We start from the raw sequence: 19,274 nt of genomic DNA, 5'->3' as shown, positions 1-19,274 counted from the left end.
ACCCTTAGAAAGTAAGGGTTTATAGCTCTGAGGTCATACCTTGCCCAGAAGTAAGTTTCCTTACGGATATCTAACTTGTGGATTATTGAAAGGTTTGTTTGTTTTAATATTTTAGGACATTTGAAGTGTTCATATCACTTTGTTTCTCTATTCATGTCAAAAACCCTCGAAGATAAAAAAATGAGGAGAATTAAAGACAGTGTTCTTATTTCAAAGGCTAACAAAATTATATTAAAGCAAATGCTTCCTTTTAGTAGTGAATTCAAGAAATTATACAGGGTTTGGCAACAGTAGGTTTATAGTTGTTAGTATGCAAGACAGGGAGTTTATTTTTGTATGATTATTTATTAATTATTATATGATTTTCTATATGAAGCACTGTAAATCTAGTTTTACCCTACCCTGTAAGCATACAGCAGAATAATCCTTCATTAAACCATCAGTAGAATTAGTGAAGGGAGAAGTTAAGGCTAGAGACTGAGCAACTGTGTACTCTAGTCCCTAGATACCTGAAGAACAAGAATTGGAATCCAGCATAAACATGCAAGCAGCACATTATTTGAACTGTTGGATTTTGTTGGTCTATGTGTATTATGATAAACTGCAATGAATATCCCAACAAACATCAGCCCCATTTGCTAGCAGTGTTCTACAAATACAATCACAAAAAGCACAATGTATCTTTAAATGCTCAAGATAATAAAGATGATAGCATTTGGTGCTTCTCAGTCTAATAATTATCACCTTTATCAAAATATCTCTTAAATGCTTTTACAATTTATGTTTCTACAATAGGACTCCTAGAAAAGTTTCAATGTAAAGTAATCCCTTATTGACTTTATGTACCATTGAGATGTGTTTCCAGAAATATAAACGAGATTATGGAAGAGTATTCTTAATTGATAACAAGGGTGAAGGGTGGGAGAAGGAGGGAAGGGAATTAAGAAAATAATTAGTCTTAGCTGCTTTGGCTCAGTGGATAGGTCATTGGCCCTTGGACTGAAGGGTCCCAGGTTCAATTTCAGTTAAAGGCATGTACCTCGATTGCAGCCTCTTTGGTATGTGGAAGGTAACTAATTGATGTGTCTTTCTCACATCAGATGTTTCTGTCTTCCTCCCTTCCACTCTTTCTAAAAATCAATGGAAAAATATTCTCCAGTGAGGATTCATGAAGAAGAAGAAGAAGAAGAAGAAGGAGAAGGAGAAGGAGAAGGAGAAGGAGAAGGAGAAGGAGAAGGAGAAGGAGAAGGAGGAGGAGAAGGAGAAGGAGAAGAAGAAAAAATAATTAAAGTTAGGTGGGGGCACGTGCCCCCATCTGTGTCCATTGGTTTTGCTCATATGCATGCATACAAGTCCTTTGATTGGGCACATGCTGAGGGGTGGGGGTGGCTGGGGAGAGGTCAATTGGGGAAAAAAGGAGACTTATGTAATACTTTAAACAATAAAGAATTAAAATTTAAAAATATATATTTAAAAATATCATTGCTGATATGTACACATAAGGAACTGTTTAACATTGAGACGGGGACTCAGAACTGTTGGACATTGAAATTGGGACTCAAACATTTTTTGTTATTATATGTTTATTTCTAGTCTGCAGAGGCAAGATTTTTTAAAGGGAAGAAATGGGGAAAAAATAGATACAGAGGCAAAGAAGCATTGAACAGACTGTCAAACTACAGCAGGAAGGCAGGGGAGGTTGGCGGGAGCGGGGGGTGCTGTAAGAGATCAACTGAAGGACTTGTACGCATGCATATAAGCATAACCAATGGATATAAGACACTGGGGGGGGGCAGGTAAAGGCATGTACTGGGGGGTAGGGGAGACCAGGAGGAGGTCAATGAGGAAAAAAATAAAAGGAGACATATGTACTACTATTTGTAATACTTCAAACAATTAAAAAAATAAAATAAAATTAAAAATAAATAAATAAAAAATAAAAATAATAAAAATAAAAATGTATCAAGTACAATAAAAAAATAAAGTTAGGTGGTGGTATTTGGGAATTTGTTGTTTGTGACAGCTGAGTAAAAAAGAGAAGACAAGGTAAGAGAACTCAGACAAATATTTATGTTTAAAATACCCATATGTGATTAATGTTACAATTCCACTAAAACAAACAAACTCTACTATACTCTGTTGGAACCCAATACTCACCATGCATTTTTTGTATTTGAACAAAGTTTGATTTTTGAAACAGAGCTTACATTGATAGCAATAAGAATCTTTATTTGGATCACTATTAAAATATAACAAGGGTATAGATTTTATTTATTTACTTTTTTCTTTTTAGTGGATTTATTGGAGTGACATTGGTTAACAAAATTATAGATGTTTCACAAGAAAAAAATAACAAAGGAAACAATGTCACAGGTGTTTATACCTTTTCTCAGTATATAATTATATCTAATATTTTAATAAAGATTATAATGAAAAGTAAAGTCACCACACCTTCTAATAGAAGTTGTCAGTGTAGTTTTCTTTAATTTCATTGGCCTAGTTTTATTTATTTTTTTAATATATTTTATTGATATTTTACAGAGAGGAAGGGAGAGGGATAGAGAGTTAGAAACATCGATGAGAGAGAAACATCGATCAGCTGCCTCCTGCACACCTCCTACTGGGGATGTGCCTGCAGCTAAGGTATGTGCCCTTGACCAGAATCAAACCTGGGACCTTTCAGTCCACAGGCTGACGCTCTATCCACTGAGCCAAACCAGTTTTGGCTCATTGGCCTAGTTTTAAATATTCAAGGAACCCATGCAAATTGTAAGTATTATTTTTCCTCTTTCTCTTCCCTAGGAAGAGCCTCATCCTACAATTCCACTGTTCTCCTCTTTAATGGTTTCTCAATCACTTTGAGTCAGTTTGGAAAGTGTTTATTTTGACTAAAAAACTCCCTAAGATCTTTCCTAAGTAGATAACCAATAGAATTTTATGTAAAGAATATTATTTTAGATTTATCTTACTTTATATTTTGTTAAACTCAAAGCCATTTCTCTCTATACCACATCAGAAATATTATGTTTAAAACAGCTTTTGGAGTAAGCTTGAATTCAATAAACATTCTAAGGCTCATTCTTTTTTATTTTTATTGAATTTATTGGGGTGACATCTACACTAATAAAAGAGTAAGATGCAAATTGACCGTACCGTAGCGATACCCACCAGCCAATCAGGAGTGAGTATGCAAAATAATCCAACAAAGATGGTAGGTTAATTTGCATATGCAGGCGGCCAATCGGCTGGGGGCGGGGCGGGATGCTTGCGTCATCACCATGGCGATGATGCAGGCGTTCTGCACCGCCACAGTCGCTCTGGGCCTCTGGGCAGCATGGGAAGGCAGAAAGGCGGCTCCAGCTGGAGCGAAGGTGGTGCTGGCAGCCAGGGGTAGAAAGGCCCATTCTTGCACAAATCTTCATGCATCGGGCCTCTAGTTGGTTAATAAAATTATATAAGTTTCAGGTGTACAATTCTATGATACATCATTTGTATATTGTATTGTGTTCACCACTCCAGGTTAAGTCTGCTTCCATCATCATTTATGCCTCCAATACCCTCTTCTAACTCCCTCTACACCCTTTTCCTCTGGTGATCACCATACTGAGGTCCTTTCTTTATGTAAGTTTTTGTGGTAGGTTCTTTGAAAGATGCCTGGATGAAAGGATGCATTTCCCGAGCAGCTTACAATCTAGAAAAAGAGGCAGAAATGTACACAACAACCTCATTTTAAAGTGCTGTAAGAGTGGGGAAGAAAAATTGACCCCACCTAAAATGATCAGAGACTTTATGAAAGCAGCTCTTGAAAGTTATTTCAGATTTGGATCATTAGGTTGGCATTGGCACACAAGAAGAAGGCCTTGGGTCTTAGGCTATTTCTTGGCAGATATTAAGGCCATATCACTGATTCTTAGAAGTTCTGAGACTTTCCATCACTGTTCCTATTCTTTTTTACAAAAGTTAAAAAATATAAGGCTAATTCAATGATTTAATCAGCCACATGCACTGTTTGGTTTCTGAAAACTTTGTTTAATTGTTCAAAATAAGGAGATTGAGTGAGCCTCTTGGAATAAAGCTACAGGATGATCAGAGAGGAAAAGTAATCATGATTGAACTGTACTTTGCAAATGCAGAGCTTAACCTTTATATTGCCTAAAGTGAATCAAAATGGATCAAATTTCAAAAATGTACAAAACTCATTGGAATGTTGACCTGATTTCCCTTCTGATATTTGGCCTTGTTTGGCAAAGGTGAAGTTGACAAAAAATAGAGCTCTGAGGTGCCCTTGGGGTATAATATCTGTATTAGTTTTCAGAGGGGAGCAAAAGTTCAGGCAAGTGGCACTTAAAACCTGCCTGTAATGGTGTTCTTTTTATCATTCATTTTTAGTGGAAGTATTTAGGAGCTAGCTCATAAGCTAGGATGATAAATGAAAGGAAGTGATTGAATTGAAATGTTCTTCTTTCATTCAATCATCCCCATGAGATTCTTCCTGTTCTAGAAGGGTGACCTTCCCTACTTTTAATAATAACTCAAAACAACTATTTGAAAATTCAATGTGCCGCTCAATAGTTGTCTTACAAATGTGTAACCCTACCAATGGTAGCAACTCAGCCATGATTATAATATGTTGGAGCCTTGATGTTCCAAATGAGGTGGCTGACCATTAGCATTAGCACCACCGGGGAACTTTAGAAATGCAGATATTAGGCCTCAGCCTAGGCCCCCTGAATTATTAGAACCTGCTCTTCAACAAGGGCCCCAGGTCATTAGTATGCAAATTTTGCATTGAGGAGTACATACTGGAGTTTTGACTTAAAAGGAAAAATAATAAAGAAAAGACCACATCCTGCAGAAATTTAGAGCTGGTGTTGAAGGGAAACAGTACTACAGATGATTGAGGATCCATAGAAGTTTTCTGTGTTGTTTTTCCTCAGTGTTCAACCCTGGTGATTTGATCAACAATCACTTCCATAAGGAAAAGAAGCCCCATGCCTCTTTCCTCCACAGAGTTCTTTATGGTTCTGCCGTCACAGTTTTTAATAGGCCTGGGGCCCGCAGTTTGTCTCTGAGACAGAAACAAAAAAGAATAGCTTGCTGCTGACACAAACAATAGAGTACAGCTCTGTAACTCAACTGCCACCTGCCAATTCATCCTCCTTTTAAACTCAACCCTAAAGATTCTACAGATCCTGGCTATCTCCCACCTGGCCCCTTGTGGACATTCAAAGGACTCAGATGAAAGTTGCTGATAGGTACAACCAGGACAGTGATGAGTATCATGGTCCCAAAATTGTTGGCAGCTTCTCTCTGCTCACCATTAAGGGTTCTTCTAATCCATCAGTGGTTCCTTTTGAACTTTGTCTCACAGCAAATCCCATGCCAGAGTAGTTAGTATCTCCAGATCTCTGTACTCTACACTTTGAGCAATGGGGTTGACTTGTGAGCTCACTCACTATTATTTGAGAGAAATCAAAGTTATACACAGATGTGAGTAAGAGAATAAGAAAGAACCTTACCCACAGTCTGTGCTTCCCAAAATGTCATAACCACCAGAGAAAGAAAATGAGATGCCAGTTCCACTTGAAAATACCCAGCGGATTTCAGCCAATGAACCAGATGTTAGGGTAATATTTATTAAAGGCAGGGTCTAAGCATATGACTTTGGGTCTTTTATCTTCTATTGCACTAATCTTACCGGTGAGTATAGCCATGTGTCTTTGTGTGTGATTGGATAGAATGTATCAAAAGGCTGAGGTTTTGACAATTCCGTGATCATTCATATGGTCTATAGCCCATGGGTACCCAGATAAAATGCCTGCCAGGAGGAAAGCTCTAACAGTCAAAACAAGGATATGGGCAAGTCACATGCAATGAACTCACTGTGTAAATTAGGCATTTTTTTTTAAGGTGTCCAGCAAGTGCATGTGAAAATTAGAGACTGGGTTCTAGAGTTGCTCTGTATGAGATCTGGGGACTAATATTTTATTTCTCTGAGCTTTGTTTTATTATTGTCAAAATGATGAGTTTAAGTTAGTGTTCCACAGAATACTGCTCCTAGCAAATTAATTGTTAATACAAGAAAAAAATGGGAGGATTCCCAAAGCTTTTCATGTACAATTAAGTGGGAAAACATTGGATTCAACACAGGTAAATAAATGGGCTGCTTTCCTTTGAACCATCTCAGTGTCCATTATGTATTAGTGTGGAATGTGATAATCCATGAGGAGGCACAGCATAATAGATCTCTCCAGATCCTTGACTCACATTCCTCCTTACTGTGGTAGATCTATCTATATTCTTGGGAACATGCTGGGGGATGCTAATGTGGATGATCTCTAAGGTTTGTGTTGGGGCTGACACTTTATGATTCTGTGATCTTAGAGGCAGCCACTGTTTCTCTTTCACTTCCTTTTTTTAAAACATATTTTTATTGATTTCAGAGAGGAAGGAAGTGGGAGAGAGAGAATGAACATCAAGAATGAGAGAGAATCATTGATTGGCTGCCTCCTGCATGCCCCCTACTGGGGAATGATCCTACAACCCAGGCATGTGCCTTTGACCAGAATCAAACCTGGGACCTTTGCTCTATCCTCTGAGCCAAACCTGCTAGAGCTCCACTTCTTTTTCTAAAAAAATTTCCCACAACCCTGCCCCAGGCCTTCACAACCCTATTGTCTGTCTCCATGGGTTATGCATATATGCATACAAGTTCTTTGGTTGATCTCTTCCCACCCACCCACCCTCCCCTACCTTCCCTCTGAGATGCGATAGTCTGTTCCATGCTTCTATGTCTCTCCCACTTCTTTTTGATAGGAGTATCCAAAAGACTTCTAGCAGCAGGGAAGTCATTTATATACTGGGACACTGCACTCTTGGTCTCCCATGACTCTCTGTGTATTTAGGTAAAAGCAATTAGCTCACAGTTACAAGACAACCTTGAATGTAGAATAGTTTGAAATGTAAATTGACCTAATAGAAGAAAGCTGCTTTTTTATTATGATTTACTCTGAAATAAAATTTATATAAAATTTAAACCAGTTGTTTGAAATGAAATAATTTACTTGAAAAGGAAGAAAATGGCTCTTCAATTATTATCAGAAAGTTTCAAATATTTTGGGCTTAACTTTTAAGAGCTCAATTTTATCTTTTTTTTTTTTTCTAAGTAAAAATATATCTACATATAGTTGTGACAGCCATTAAGCAGGTTATTTTATTGAGAAAATATTAAAATTATAAAATTGTGTGCCTGTGGTGTTTGCACTAAAGCTTTGCAATTGAGTGTTAATACACAGGAAAAAGTGCCAGTTCACTATAAAAAGTGTCCTGTTAAAGTGAATTATTATAGTAAAGTATTTTAAATTTAAAGAATTCTGGGATCAAAAGAATTCCAGTTTAAAAAGATAGCAGACAAAGGTTCTAATTTCCTGTGGCTTCTAAGAACTGCGCTGGAATTAAAAGAAAATAAAGTCCCAGTTCAGTTTTAACAGAAAATGATGAAAGTATACTTGGATGATCATTTTCAGAGGGCTTTCTGAAAATGCAAGCATATTGGCTTATTTTTCTCTCCTTTTCCAAACTATTAGTAAACTTTTCTCTTTTTAAAATGACACCACAAGTTTATGTCTGCTTTTGGGGAAAATTAAGTTATTTAACTTCAAAATGAGCTATATCCATTCTTCATAAGGGCAGTTCCTGGAATCAGTCTAATTTTGAGTACTTGTTCCTGGCTAGAGCTTATTATTACTAGAAGAATATGTGCTGACAGGCAGAGACAAAAAGGTCATGGAGAAGGTCACTTTTAAACAGAAAATGTGATTTATATATTATAAAGCACTCTATTATTATTAGATAGAAATGGAAGTTCAGGGAAAGAATATGGGACTTGAAAAGTCTCTTATTTCTGAAAGTTCAGACAGATTTTAGGGGGAAATTGTGCCATGAATTTCTATTTCACTAAGCATAAGGCTGCATGGTGAGCAGTGCAGACGGAATTAAAGACAGTTATATAAGCCAAAGTGGTCTTATTATGTTTTAAGCTAAACAAGCTAAAATATTTGATTTTGTTCCAATAAAGATAAATTGCATTTATACACATAAAAGTGAGTGTTTTTCTTAAGTTAGCAATTATTGATTTTGAAATGTAAAATCTGTTAAACATGGTGTTTTATGCAGCTAAGAGCCACTGCCCTTATAGTGTTCGATGATTTGTATGTTTTCATAATGTTTTATTTTTCTGTTTTGGGGGATGGGAAGGAGAGGAGAGGAGAGAGAGGGGGGAGAGGAGCTTTTACTATAGTTTCAGGTCAATGTTAAAATATGATAGATTTTCAAGAGTCAAAACCAGTTTTAGATGTATATACTAAACACTAAAAAACAAAAGGAGGCTAATAAATTAAGATGACATCACAAACCACAAAACAGGCCCTGTTTCTTTCTAAAGTTAAAGACATCTGATTGGCACAGGCAAGGGGGCTTTCTGGCCTGGAGCAGTATCACAAGTTCTTCAGTTTATCCATCTGCAACCGGTTGACTATGTTCCACATTGGTGATGAATTATACTCCGTTTCCTCAGTCTAATCCTTTTCATTTATTTATATTTTATGGAGGAAACATAAAAGGCTTCTTAGAAAAATCCAACTGTTTTTGATAAACCTTGTCATGTGCAAATAATGGAGCCTTGTCAGGGCCAACCTTTTCTGGAAATTTATACCTTCTAATAATAATTAAAAGGAAAAAAAAGAAAATCAGAAACAAATAAGAAATATATTGGGTTGGATTCAAAGCATGTTTGTGGCTTTGAATCAGTGGCAATAAAGCATTTTCTGTAAAAAAAAAAAAAAAGTTTAAACACGGGAGTGTAACTGAAATCCAGGTTCAGCTTGAATTTGGGATTTTTCAAATAGTGAAACCATGACTTCAATTTTTAAGCTGAAGAAAAAAAGAAAACATTTAGTTCTCAGTGAAGCATTATATTAATAGCCAGGAACAGGAACAGCGAGGAAGAGCTGTGGAGCAGGACAGAGTGCAGCTTGATGAAGGGCCTTACAATAGTCCATAAAGAAGTCTCAGCAAGAGGCTTTCAATGATTTCTAAAGAAATAAATTTTATAGGAACAAGGACATACATGTTGGCTATTCATGGAATACATATATCTGGGCTTTGATATTCTAAGTATTTTCCCCAAGTTTTTCAGAAATTGGTATATAAATAATTTTTAAAAATAACTTACAATTAGTAATGTTTATAAATTGAAAAGTTTGAGAAAAACAGGCCAATTTTGTGATTAATTCTATCCTTTGTTCCTTGTCTATTTCTATTAAGTCAGTAGAAACTCTTCAGCTAGGGTCTTCAAGGTCACCTACATCTTACAGCCACTTGGAAGATGCCTCCAAGCAGAAGTCACAAGGCCTGAGGAGATGAATACTTGCAAGCACCTCCCTTCTCACCCTAGATTTTCTTTCATCTTCAAGGAAACAGGAGAAATATTTAGCAAGGATTCCTGTACTTCTCTGAGGTGCCAGCTAAGAGATATTCTGCATTGACAGGTATTATTGGGACCCTATGAACTTTCCAGCTGCTGTGTTCTATCTACATCTGATGACCCACAAAAAACAACTTGCAGAGAGCTGCTATCTATACATATGCTGCAAACATTGCTTTCCTTCCACTCTCCACCAATTGATTTTCCCCTCCATTATCTCATTATTATAGACTAATGTTTGATATCCTTGTCTCTTTAAGTCTTCTTTGCATTCTCTATATAATTTAGAATAGTTTACCTTCTGTGTAAGATTGTTCAATGAATTTTCATTGATTGCATTTGATAGCTAGGGCTGCCATACAAAGTATCACAGACTGAATGATTTAAATAATATAATTTTATTTTCTTACAATTCTGGAGTCCAGAAGTCTTAGATCAGGTATCATCAGGGTTGACTACTTCTGAGGGACAGATCTGTTCCAAGCCTCTCCCGTTGGCTTATGAGTGGCCAACTACTCTCTGTGAATCCTCACATTATATTTTCTCTATATGTGTCTCTGTTTCCTATTATGAAAGCACCAGTTATATTGGAATAGGGCCCACACTCATAACCTCATTTTAACCTAATTACCTCTCTAAAGAGCCTATCTCCAAATACAGTCATTCTGGAGTAATGGGGATTAGGACTTCAACATAAGCATTTTGAGAAGAAGGTATAATTCAGCCCATAATTTTGACTAGTTCATGGGTAAAATAATAAAGCTTTATGAATAGAGAAATAATAAGTAAATTAATGTATAAAACTATTAAAAGGTCTGTAAAACTAGAGGCATTTTTATATGCAAACAAAATCTCCTAAACTATAAAACCACCTTTAAGTTAAATTTTTGTTTCCTAGGAAACTTGTTTATTTTTCTTCTTAGAACTTCTGGAAGTATTGCCATGAAACAAGCTTATTCAGAAATATCAAATTTTACACATATCTTTTTTATATATTAATTTTTTCTTGGAGTAGTTAAGACAAAAATAAAGGACTAACCAAATATTGTGGGTTGTCTTCCTCTGGGTAACATGTACCCCAAAGTGGTTAAATTGGAAACAGATTAAATGAGTCTACATTTATTTGGGGAGCATTGTGTAAACCAGAGAGCACTGATTACTATCCAGATCAAGAATGAAAATCCTAGACCACTCCTATTAACTTCCAAAATGCCTATCAACAATTCACTGAGGTTTGACAAAGACATGGAATCTAGTCATTGATGCTTCCACTGTCTGCTCATGGTGAGGCCAAAACATGAAAATCATCACACCACAAAAAATACTTTTCCTCCAAAATCAGAACTACAATTGAAGACTATGGCTTCACAGAGTGTGCCCTGGTTTGGTAGTTAAATATAAAATTGAATCTTTGTAACTAATATGCACATTGTAAGTAGGAAACACTTCTAAGTTTCATGGAGAAAATAAAAATTACCAAACTTATAAAACTTCTAAAAGGTGTCTCCAGGTATATTTGGAGTATTCTACAAGGACAAGCTGTAATGTTTTATCAATGTGTGTGTATCTTAGTTTCATGTTATAACCACATTTATTATGACCCAAGTGGTTTTTATGTGCCATGAAAAATAAGATAATTTTTTATCCATCTAGTTTATTATCTTGCCTTCTATTTTTTTCTTGTTGTTTGTTTTGTCCTATTTCCTCATGTACTCCATTTAATTATTATTGGGCAGTAAAAAAATACAGCAATGAAACCTGCATTAGAGTTTTTGGTGGAAGTGTAAAACTAGATTTTAGTACCATTAGAGTTGAATTTTATTAGAGTTCCTTCAAAATGATCTTTTAAAATGTTAGCCATCATCATTTCAAATGAATTTTAGATCCTAAGTATAGTTTTCATTTTAGCTATTGCATAGCTCTGGATATGGATAGGCAGCAGCTGATCAGTAGCAATTCAAAAAGTATTAAAAGTTAAGAATATGTTTTAAAAAAATGATAACAATGTTTCTAAATCAGATATAATTCCTTCTAAAATATCTGAGTTTAAGCTAAATTTAAAAAGGCTTGGTGAAGGATGGAGAAGGAGGAAAAATGAAATTGGTCACTGTCTCTAAAATGTATTTAAAAAGACAAATTTTGAAATTGTATTACATCTTCTCAAATTTTGGAATATCAGTTATTGCATCTATGACAAACCACTTCAACAGAAACTGTACCATAGCCCCTCTATAACTAAAACATGTATTGTTTTTCATTCTTTCACCTTTAATAATGCCACTGCATGCATGCACTCATGGCCACAAAAGTGTATATCTACATGTACCACTCCCCCCCACACACACACACTGTTTAGTCTCTGATTTAGAAATCAGAATATTTTCAAGTTCATTCTCATTTGCTAACTTTTAACTGACATCAGGGTCAAGTAGAAACTACATCTAAGAAATTCTCAGTGAAAAAGGAGACCATACAAGGAATACAGACACATGTTCTATACAAGAACGTTTTTGATAAGGGAATGTTTTTACTATTTATTAGGGGGAAAATTCAAGAGGCATGTTGAGATTTGAAGACATGTATTCTCCTTTTAGAGACCTTAACTCTTTAAAGGAAAAAATAAAAAAAGCAACCATTAAGTTTGGACTTGAGTAGCAAGGAAGTGCCTCCAGAGGAGAAAATTTCCAACCAGGTGAAATTCTCACCTGGCAATTTGGAAATTGGGGTTCTGAACAGCTAAATAATCAAACAGATCTGCAAACCTCTCAGTGAACCCTAGCCAACTCTTAGATGAATTTTCAGCAAACCTGGGCTGAGTTTGGAGAAATTCAAAGCAATTTTATGGTTGCAGATGGGAAACAGGCCCATCTCAACAATTTAAATGAACCTGAAACTCAAGGGCCATCTCAAGAGGTCTGAACCCAAGCAAACCAAAACAAAGTAATGATTCCCAGGGAACACTGGAAGTCCTCTATGCATTGTCTTGGAAACAGCTGAGCACAAATTCATTTTATATTATTATAAAGGAATAAGTGAGAAAATTAAGTAAGGTTTCTTAATGGACTGTCTGGAAGGTCTGTACTATTCAAAGACCATTGGAGGAACTTTTAGGCATTGTTCCCTTTACACAAGCAAATGTGTCAGAAAATAATTGAAACTTTTAACTACTATGACAACTATATAAAGAGATTAATGGCTCAACCAGTGTGGCTAAGTGGTTGAGCTTTGACCTATGGACCAGGAGGTCATGATTCAATTCCTGGTGGGGCACATGCCAGGTTGTGGGCTCGATCCCAAGTGGGAGGCATACAGAAAGCGGCCAATTGATGAGTATCTCTCATCATTGATGTTTCTATCTTTCTCTCTCCCTCTCTCTTTCATATATATATATATATATATATATATATATATATATATATATAAAGATTAACAATTAGACAAAGGTTGAGATGACTCTTTCTAAACTCAAACTATTATAAGGATAGGGCTACACAACTTAAAGGCAGTAGTTGCCTGTTATTGTTGTCCCAGGAATGAAGAGTATCAGGACTGAATCATTCTGCCCATAGTCCTTGACATCTGGATTCAAACCTCATTTCAAGTGTTATGGTTGACCACCAGGTTCCACATGATATCAGGTCAATGCCTTGCATGCTTGGTGTAGCTGAACATCCTTCTTATTTTGAGAACACCTGGATTCCAGGCAACTAGAAAAGAATTCTTTCACTTCTGAAAGGTGCTCTTGACTTTTTCCTGAGGACTTTCATAAATAACTATGTCAATAGTTTACAAGAGAATACTGTGTGTGTGTGTGTGTGTGTGTGTGTGTGTGTGTCTTTCAGTCATGTTTTCTGGGACATCAAATAATTGTAGTTTTGAAGATAATTTTATAATTGGAGCAGATTTTAATTCCACAAGAAAGTCCATTAATTTTTAATTTTGATGACTTGATCTCAAAAGTTATTAAAGATCAAAGCATCCAAAAAATTTTATAGAAGAAAGAAGGGAAGAATTATAATGATCACTATGTACTGGACTGGGAATTCTCATTTGGTATCTATTTCCTAGAACTTTTTGTGAAGATTAAATGAGAAAAAATTATTTCTATTATAAATAGGAGTCTTGATAATTGTTAACTTTCCTCATTATATTCTTCATCATCATCATTGATATCAATTCTCTTTTATCAGAGATCATTATCATGCACAGAGTATGTTGCCCATGCCTGTACCTCCCATTTTTTATTCCACTTCTAGAAGTGTGGTGTCTAACCTACCCACTGGCATTCATAAATATTCTTATGTCCTTTTAACCACCTTTTCTATTGAATTTCCCCCAGATAGTTTCTAACTCACACGTGTTAATCTTTTCTTTAGAGAAAATGGTTACTTGCCTTCAAACATACTGTAAAATATGACATAAACAAGCCATTTGATATATTTATACTATAGCTCATACCTGTTGCTAGGGATGTCAAATCTTGTTACACATTAAAAACACTTTGAGAAATAGAAAAAAAAAAACAAACAAACAACACAAGCACACCAGAAACAAATATAAAGCTCACATTCTAATTAAACCAATAAAATTAGAATCTCTGAGGTCGGGACCTGGCGATGGCTTTTTAAAGCCTTTTCCCATTCCCCCATCCCTGTGACTATAAAATATAGACAAGGGTAAAAATCACTGCCTCGCATAAAGCAACATGCCTCCTCTACCTACATTATAGACATTCAGAATCACAGTAACTGAGGATCCACACACTCATTAAGACATGGTTCTGTCACAGTATATTACTTTTGCAATAGGCTCCCAGTAGGGAGAGAAGGCTGATATTTATTTATTTTTTAATATATTTTATTGATCTTTTACAGAGAGGAAGGGAGAGGGAGAGAGTTAGAAACATCGATGAGAGAGAGAAACATCAATCAGCTGCCTCCTGCACACCCCCTACTGGGGATGTGCCTGCAACCAAGGTACATGCCCTTGACCGGAATCAAACCTGGGATCCTTCAGTCCGCAGGCTGACGCTCTATCCACTGAGCAAAACCGGTCAGGGCAAGGAGGCTGATATTTAACAGGCATCACACATTTTTACATCAAACTCCTATAGGCAGCATTATCTGAAAACCCAGTTTACTGTGAGATCTATTAAGTCCCAACCCAAGCAATTTCTATAGACTTCTTATGGTCATTTCTACAGAGTTCAAATAATAGCAGAAAATATAGTTGTCTTTCTTGATATGGAATCTAACTTAGGCTGGGTTCCCTAAATACAGAGACTGGGGAAAAACTTACATGCAATTGTAAGGCAGGAGGAGTGAATGAAAATGGTGAAGGAGGCAAGGAAAAATGGAAAGCAAATATAAGGTAGAGTTTTAGTGAGATAGCCACAACTTCAAGTTTCTAGACAGGCCTTATTGAATCACTGTCCCTTGGAACAGTTCTTCATGGTGGAATGTAGACAGAGGAATTGGGCTATCTCCTTTTCATTTCCTGTCCATTACTGTTCAGTATTCACTTCCCTGTCTTTAATCCCCTAAATGTCCAGGTTATATTTCTTAGGACCTCCTGATAGTCACTAGGTAAACAAGATACCACATCCTGCTCTGTGGTACTTCCTCTAGGTCTAGAAATAGTAGAAATATCCAAAACCTTCAAAGGTCAAAATAGACCTCAGAGCTGCTGAGCCTTTTGCCTCATCAGGTGTGATGGGAGTCATGCCAATGCCTATACCTCATAATTGAAGAGGTTGAGATAACCATCAGTATTGAGAGATAAAGTGTTAGTGGTGTGGGCAGGCCTAGCCTTCACCAAACAGCTGAGCGATCAGGATGAAACCAAAAAAATCTAAGGAGACAGATTCTGATACAGATTCCAAGCCTTCCAGATGGGGAAAATGGTGACCTGCTCTGTTATTACCAGTAAGCCTGATGTGATGGCTCCATAATGAGTGCCACTATGAAACCACTCCAACAGGGTGAAGTGAACTAGGGATTGTATTGACTACACACTGTTGATTTTTTAACCAAAACCCTATTTTCTTCTTGGTACTCAAACCTTGAGTGTCTGAGGTCACTAAGTTTAGAAATAGAACCAAAGGGGCAACAGTGACTCACCATTCAAACTCTAGCTCTCTTTCTGTTTCCAGAGTCACTTCTCAGTCTATTATTGAGGTTTTCCCCCTCCATCTACCTCCTAAATACTAGTATTTCCTAGTGAACAATTTCGTAAATTTTGTCCTAAAGAATAGTCTTCCATGAATATATGTTCACTAATCCTCTTCCCAAACCATCCTAGGTAAAGTCAGTTCACAAAATGCCACCTGCCTTCTTGTATGTTTATATTTTAAGCTTATTTAATTGAATATATAACAGGTGCCAACATTGCTATAAACCCTTGAACTCATTATCTCATTTGATTAACCTGACAACTCTATCAGGTTGATATGATTATTAGCTGCTTTAACCCCCAAGGCACAGAAGCTAAAAGAGTATTGATACCCTTGTGAGAGGACAAACTAGGATCTGAACCTCAGCCTTCCAGCTCTATGGTCTGTGTTCTTAAGCATTATATTGCAGCTTTCATGCACATTATATTATCAGAGTTTCTAGGGTGCTGTGCAGTAAATAAACTTGGCTAACATTGTCCAAGCTTGTATAGCCTAAACATATTTGACCAATTTATTTTATTGTGTTTGCTGTTGAGATAAACTACTGAACCCTAAAGAAGTAGTGGTCTTAAAAACAGAGTTTGGGGACTACTGCCTTAATGCACAGCACTTGGTTCTCTGTTCCTTCATATCCTAATTCTTGGTGATCCCTTGTATATTTTCAGGTGGCTTTAGACTGAAGGTTAAAAAACATAAGAAGACTTCTGGCAATACAATTAGGGTTTCTGAGTTTACTTCAGTCAGGAGGTGGCAGGGCCATGTGGTAACAATAAATTTCACAAAGCAGCCTGTTTGCTTCTGTTGGTGATCCCAATGAAGGGTCTATCCAACATCCACCCACCTTGACTTGGTACAACCTATTTCTTTAGTACATACAAGAGTAGCTGGAGTATGACCAAAAGTGTGATGATAACTGCTTCCAACAACCAGTTCTGTAGAAATGCTGAATCAGTTGGGTGCAGGTACAGTGTGCCCAGTCAGCAAGCCAAGGAGCTGAAGGAATTTGCAGGGAGAACCATTTCTAATAGTGGTGATTCTATACACACTCATAAGCCAGCTCAACCTGCTTAGAATATGAACACTCCCAGTGGGTAGATTATATATCTAAAATCTGTATCTGAAATTATTCTCAAGCATGCCTCCTCTCCCCCTTTATTACAATCACTATCATACAATCCTCATCATTGCCTCTACGCTTACAATAACCTCTTCTAAATTGTTCTCTCACCTCTGGTGTTCTACTGGCCCATTTGTCCTCAGAAGATCTCCTTATTCTCTTTGGACTTGAGTTACATGCCACAGTTCTTAGACGTTTGCAGGACACAAGTGAAGATCTGGAGAAAGGGGCTGGAATACCTTCAATTCTGAACAGTGGAAGCTTATGTAATTAATGTCAACATTAAAAAGAGGTATAGCATTATTCATGCTCCAAGCAATAAAGCAAGGAATGGTCTTGATTATTCAATTTTCCTGTTTAAAAATGATCAATGTGTCTTTGTTGCTGCTCTACATTGTTCTGATGCCCCAATATGATGAGAGATTATTCACAACCAGTATAAACAAATAGTTCCAGCTTCATCTGCTTCATTCTTAAGCTCATATAATTTGGTCCTATTAAAGTTGCTGAGTGTTTTCAGATTTCCACATTTCTTTTCTCTCATTCATCTCTTTACCTGGGCATTACCACTACACATTTCGTAAAACAAAAGTTTAATGGAACTTTCTCTTTGGATCAATAACTGAATGAATTCTCAGATGAGGAAACAGATTCAGAAAGATGGATTTACTTAGTCCTAGAGATGTGGTTAGAAGCCATGCTCCTGATCCCAATTCCCTTCTTCATATGCCAGTGTCATCCTCATTCAAACTCTCATTAACACAAGTCTGATAGGATTCTTTATAACAATTGTTTACCTAGACCTAAGGTGACCAGCCTAAATCATGTCTCTCACCTGACTCACATTGTCTGTGTTGCCATTGCAACTTAGAAATGTCTATTCACTACAATTCTTATCACCTTGTGCAAACATTGAAAAGCCCAGGTTCTCGCAGTGACAAATTGATGGTCAAAACTAGACAATATTCTGACCATTATATTGATAAGCAACATACACCCCAAAATGACTTGTCATGAAAAATATGTGAAATTTAGGACTTGGTATTTTTTTAAATATATTTTTATTTATTTCAGAGAGGAAGGGAGAGGGAGAGAGAGCTAGAAACATCAATGATGAGAAAGCATCAATCTGCTGCCTCCTGCATGCCACCTGCCCCCCCTTACTGGGGATTGAGCCTGCAACTAGGGCATGTGCCCTTGACTTGAATTGAACCTGAGACCTTTCAGTCCACAGGCTGATGTTCTATCCATTGAGCAAAACCAGCTAGGGCAAGGACTTGGTGTTTTTTAATTGCTTCCCATACCCGGGAACAAGGGAGACCATAAAGATGCTCTGTTTCTGAGAACAATGATGGAAGAGCCATTACAGAACCAAAGGTCACAGAAGAGGCAGAGGGAGTGGGCCTGAGATGAACTTCACCCAATGTCCACTATATTTGCTGAACTAGTTTCAATTTTAGAAAAACCCTCTTGTGTGGTAAATTTTCTAAGGGCAGAAGAAACATAACTTCAGCTTGAAGGGTGTCTGGAGAGAAAATAATCTGATTTTGGAATTTAGGATATGAGCATTCTAGTCCACTGAATTGTAACTTTATTTATGCTCATGCTTAACTCAACTGTAGCTTCCAAGTATATTTTTATGTCATTAAGCACTGATGGTGCAGCCAGAAGACTAGAAAGTGAGATGCTGCTTTGTTTACCTTTGTTACCATTCAGCATTTCATCTAGTAGCTCACAGAACACCTCTGGCTATATTAATAATGATGGTGACAGAAGTTTATATAAATGCAGTGGGGTTCCACTGATTTGCAGCATACTAAATCTCAAAACATGAATGAAAGTCTCTTGGAGAGTTCTTTTTATTTTCATGGTTGTAAAAAATGCCATTGGAAAAAAAATATATATATATATGAGTTTTTTGGTGAGAACAAAGTTAGGAAGAGAAAACTACAGACAAAGATGCAATAATTATTTCACTAGCATTTTGGCTAACTTCTTGTCACTTTTAATCCATCCCATCAAAAGCTGGTAAACAGATTTTTAAACATTGCAAAATGCTATCTTCTCTGCTAAAAATCATTGGATGTTAGAGTTGTAATAGACCTTGATAACTGAGTCTCACTTGCTGATTTTGTAGGTGAGTCATTTGACCCAGAGAAGTGGCTTTCTCAAGGTTGCATAGCTCATTAGTGGTGTTTGTGAGTGTGGAATCCAGGTCTACTAACTCCTTGAACAGTTAATTTTACCCCATGCTTCTGGGATTCTTATTAACCTCCTCAGCTGAATTCTTTCCTAGAGTGCAAGGTTGAAGAGAAAGTGCTGGCTGGAAAATATACACGCACAACACACAGAGACCTGTACCAATGTAATCCTCAAAAATCATACTGTATCCAGGAGAACTTGATTTAGTTTCACAAAGTAGGTCTGTAGGAATCTATACTAGTACAGTCTCTCCATTTAGACAAATTGAGGACTGGGGTGTTGAAGTCAGGAGCAGGAGC

This window comes from Plecotus auritus (assembly GCF_963455305.1).
Source record: "Plecotus auritus genome assembly, chromosome: 5".
Lineage (NCBI taxonomy): Eukaryota > Metazoa > Chordata > Mammalia > Chiroptera > Vespertilionidae > Plecotus > Plecotus auritus.
The sequence above is the reverse complement of the archived record's forward strand: the minus strand, read 5'-3'. Positions refer to the sequence as shown.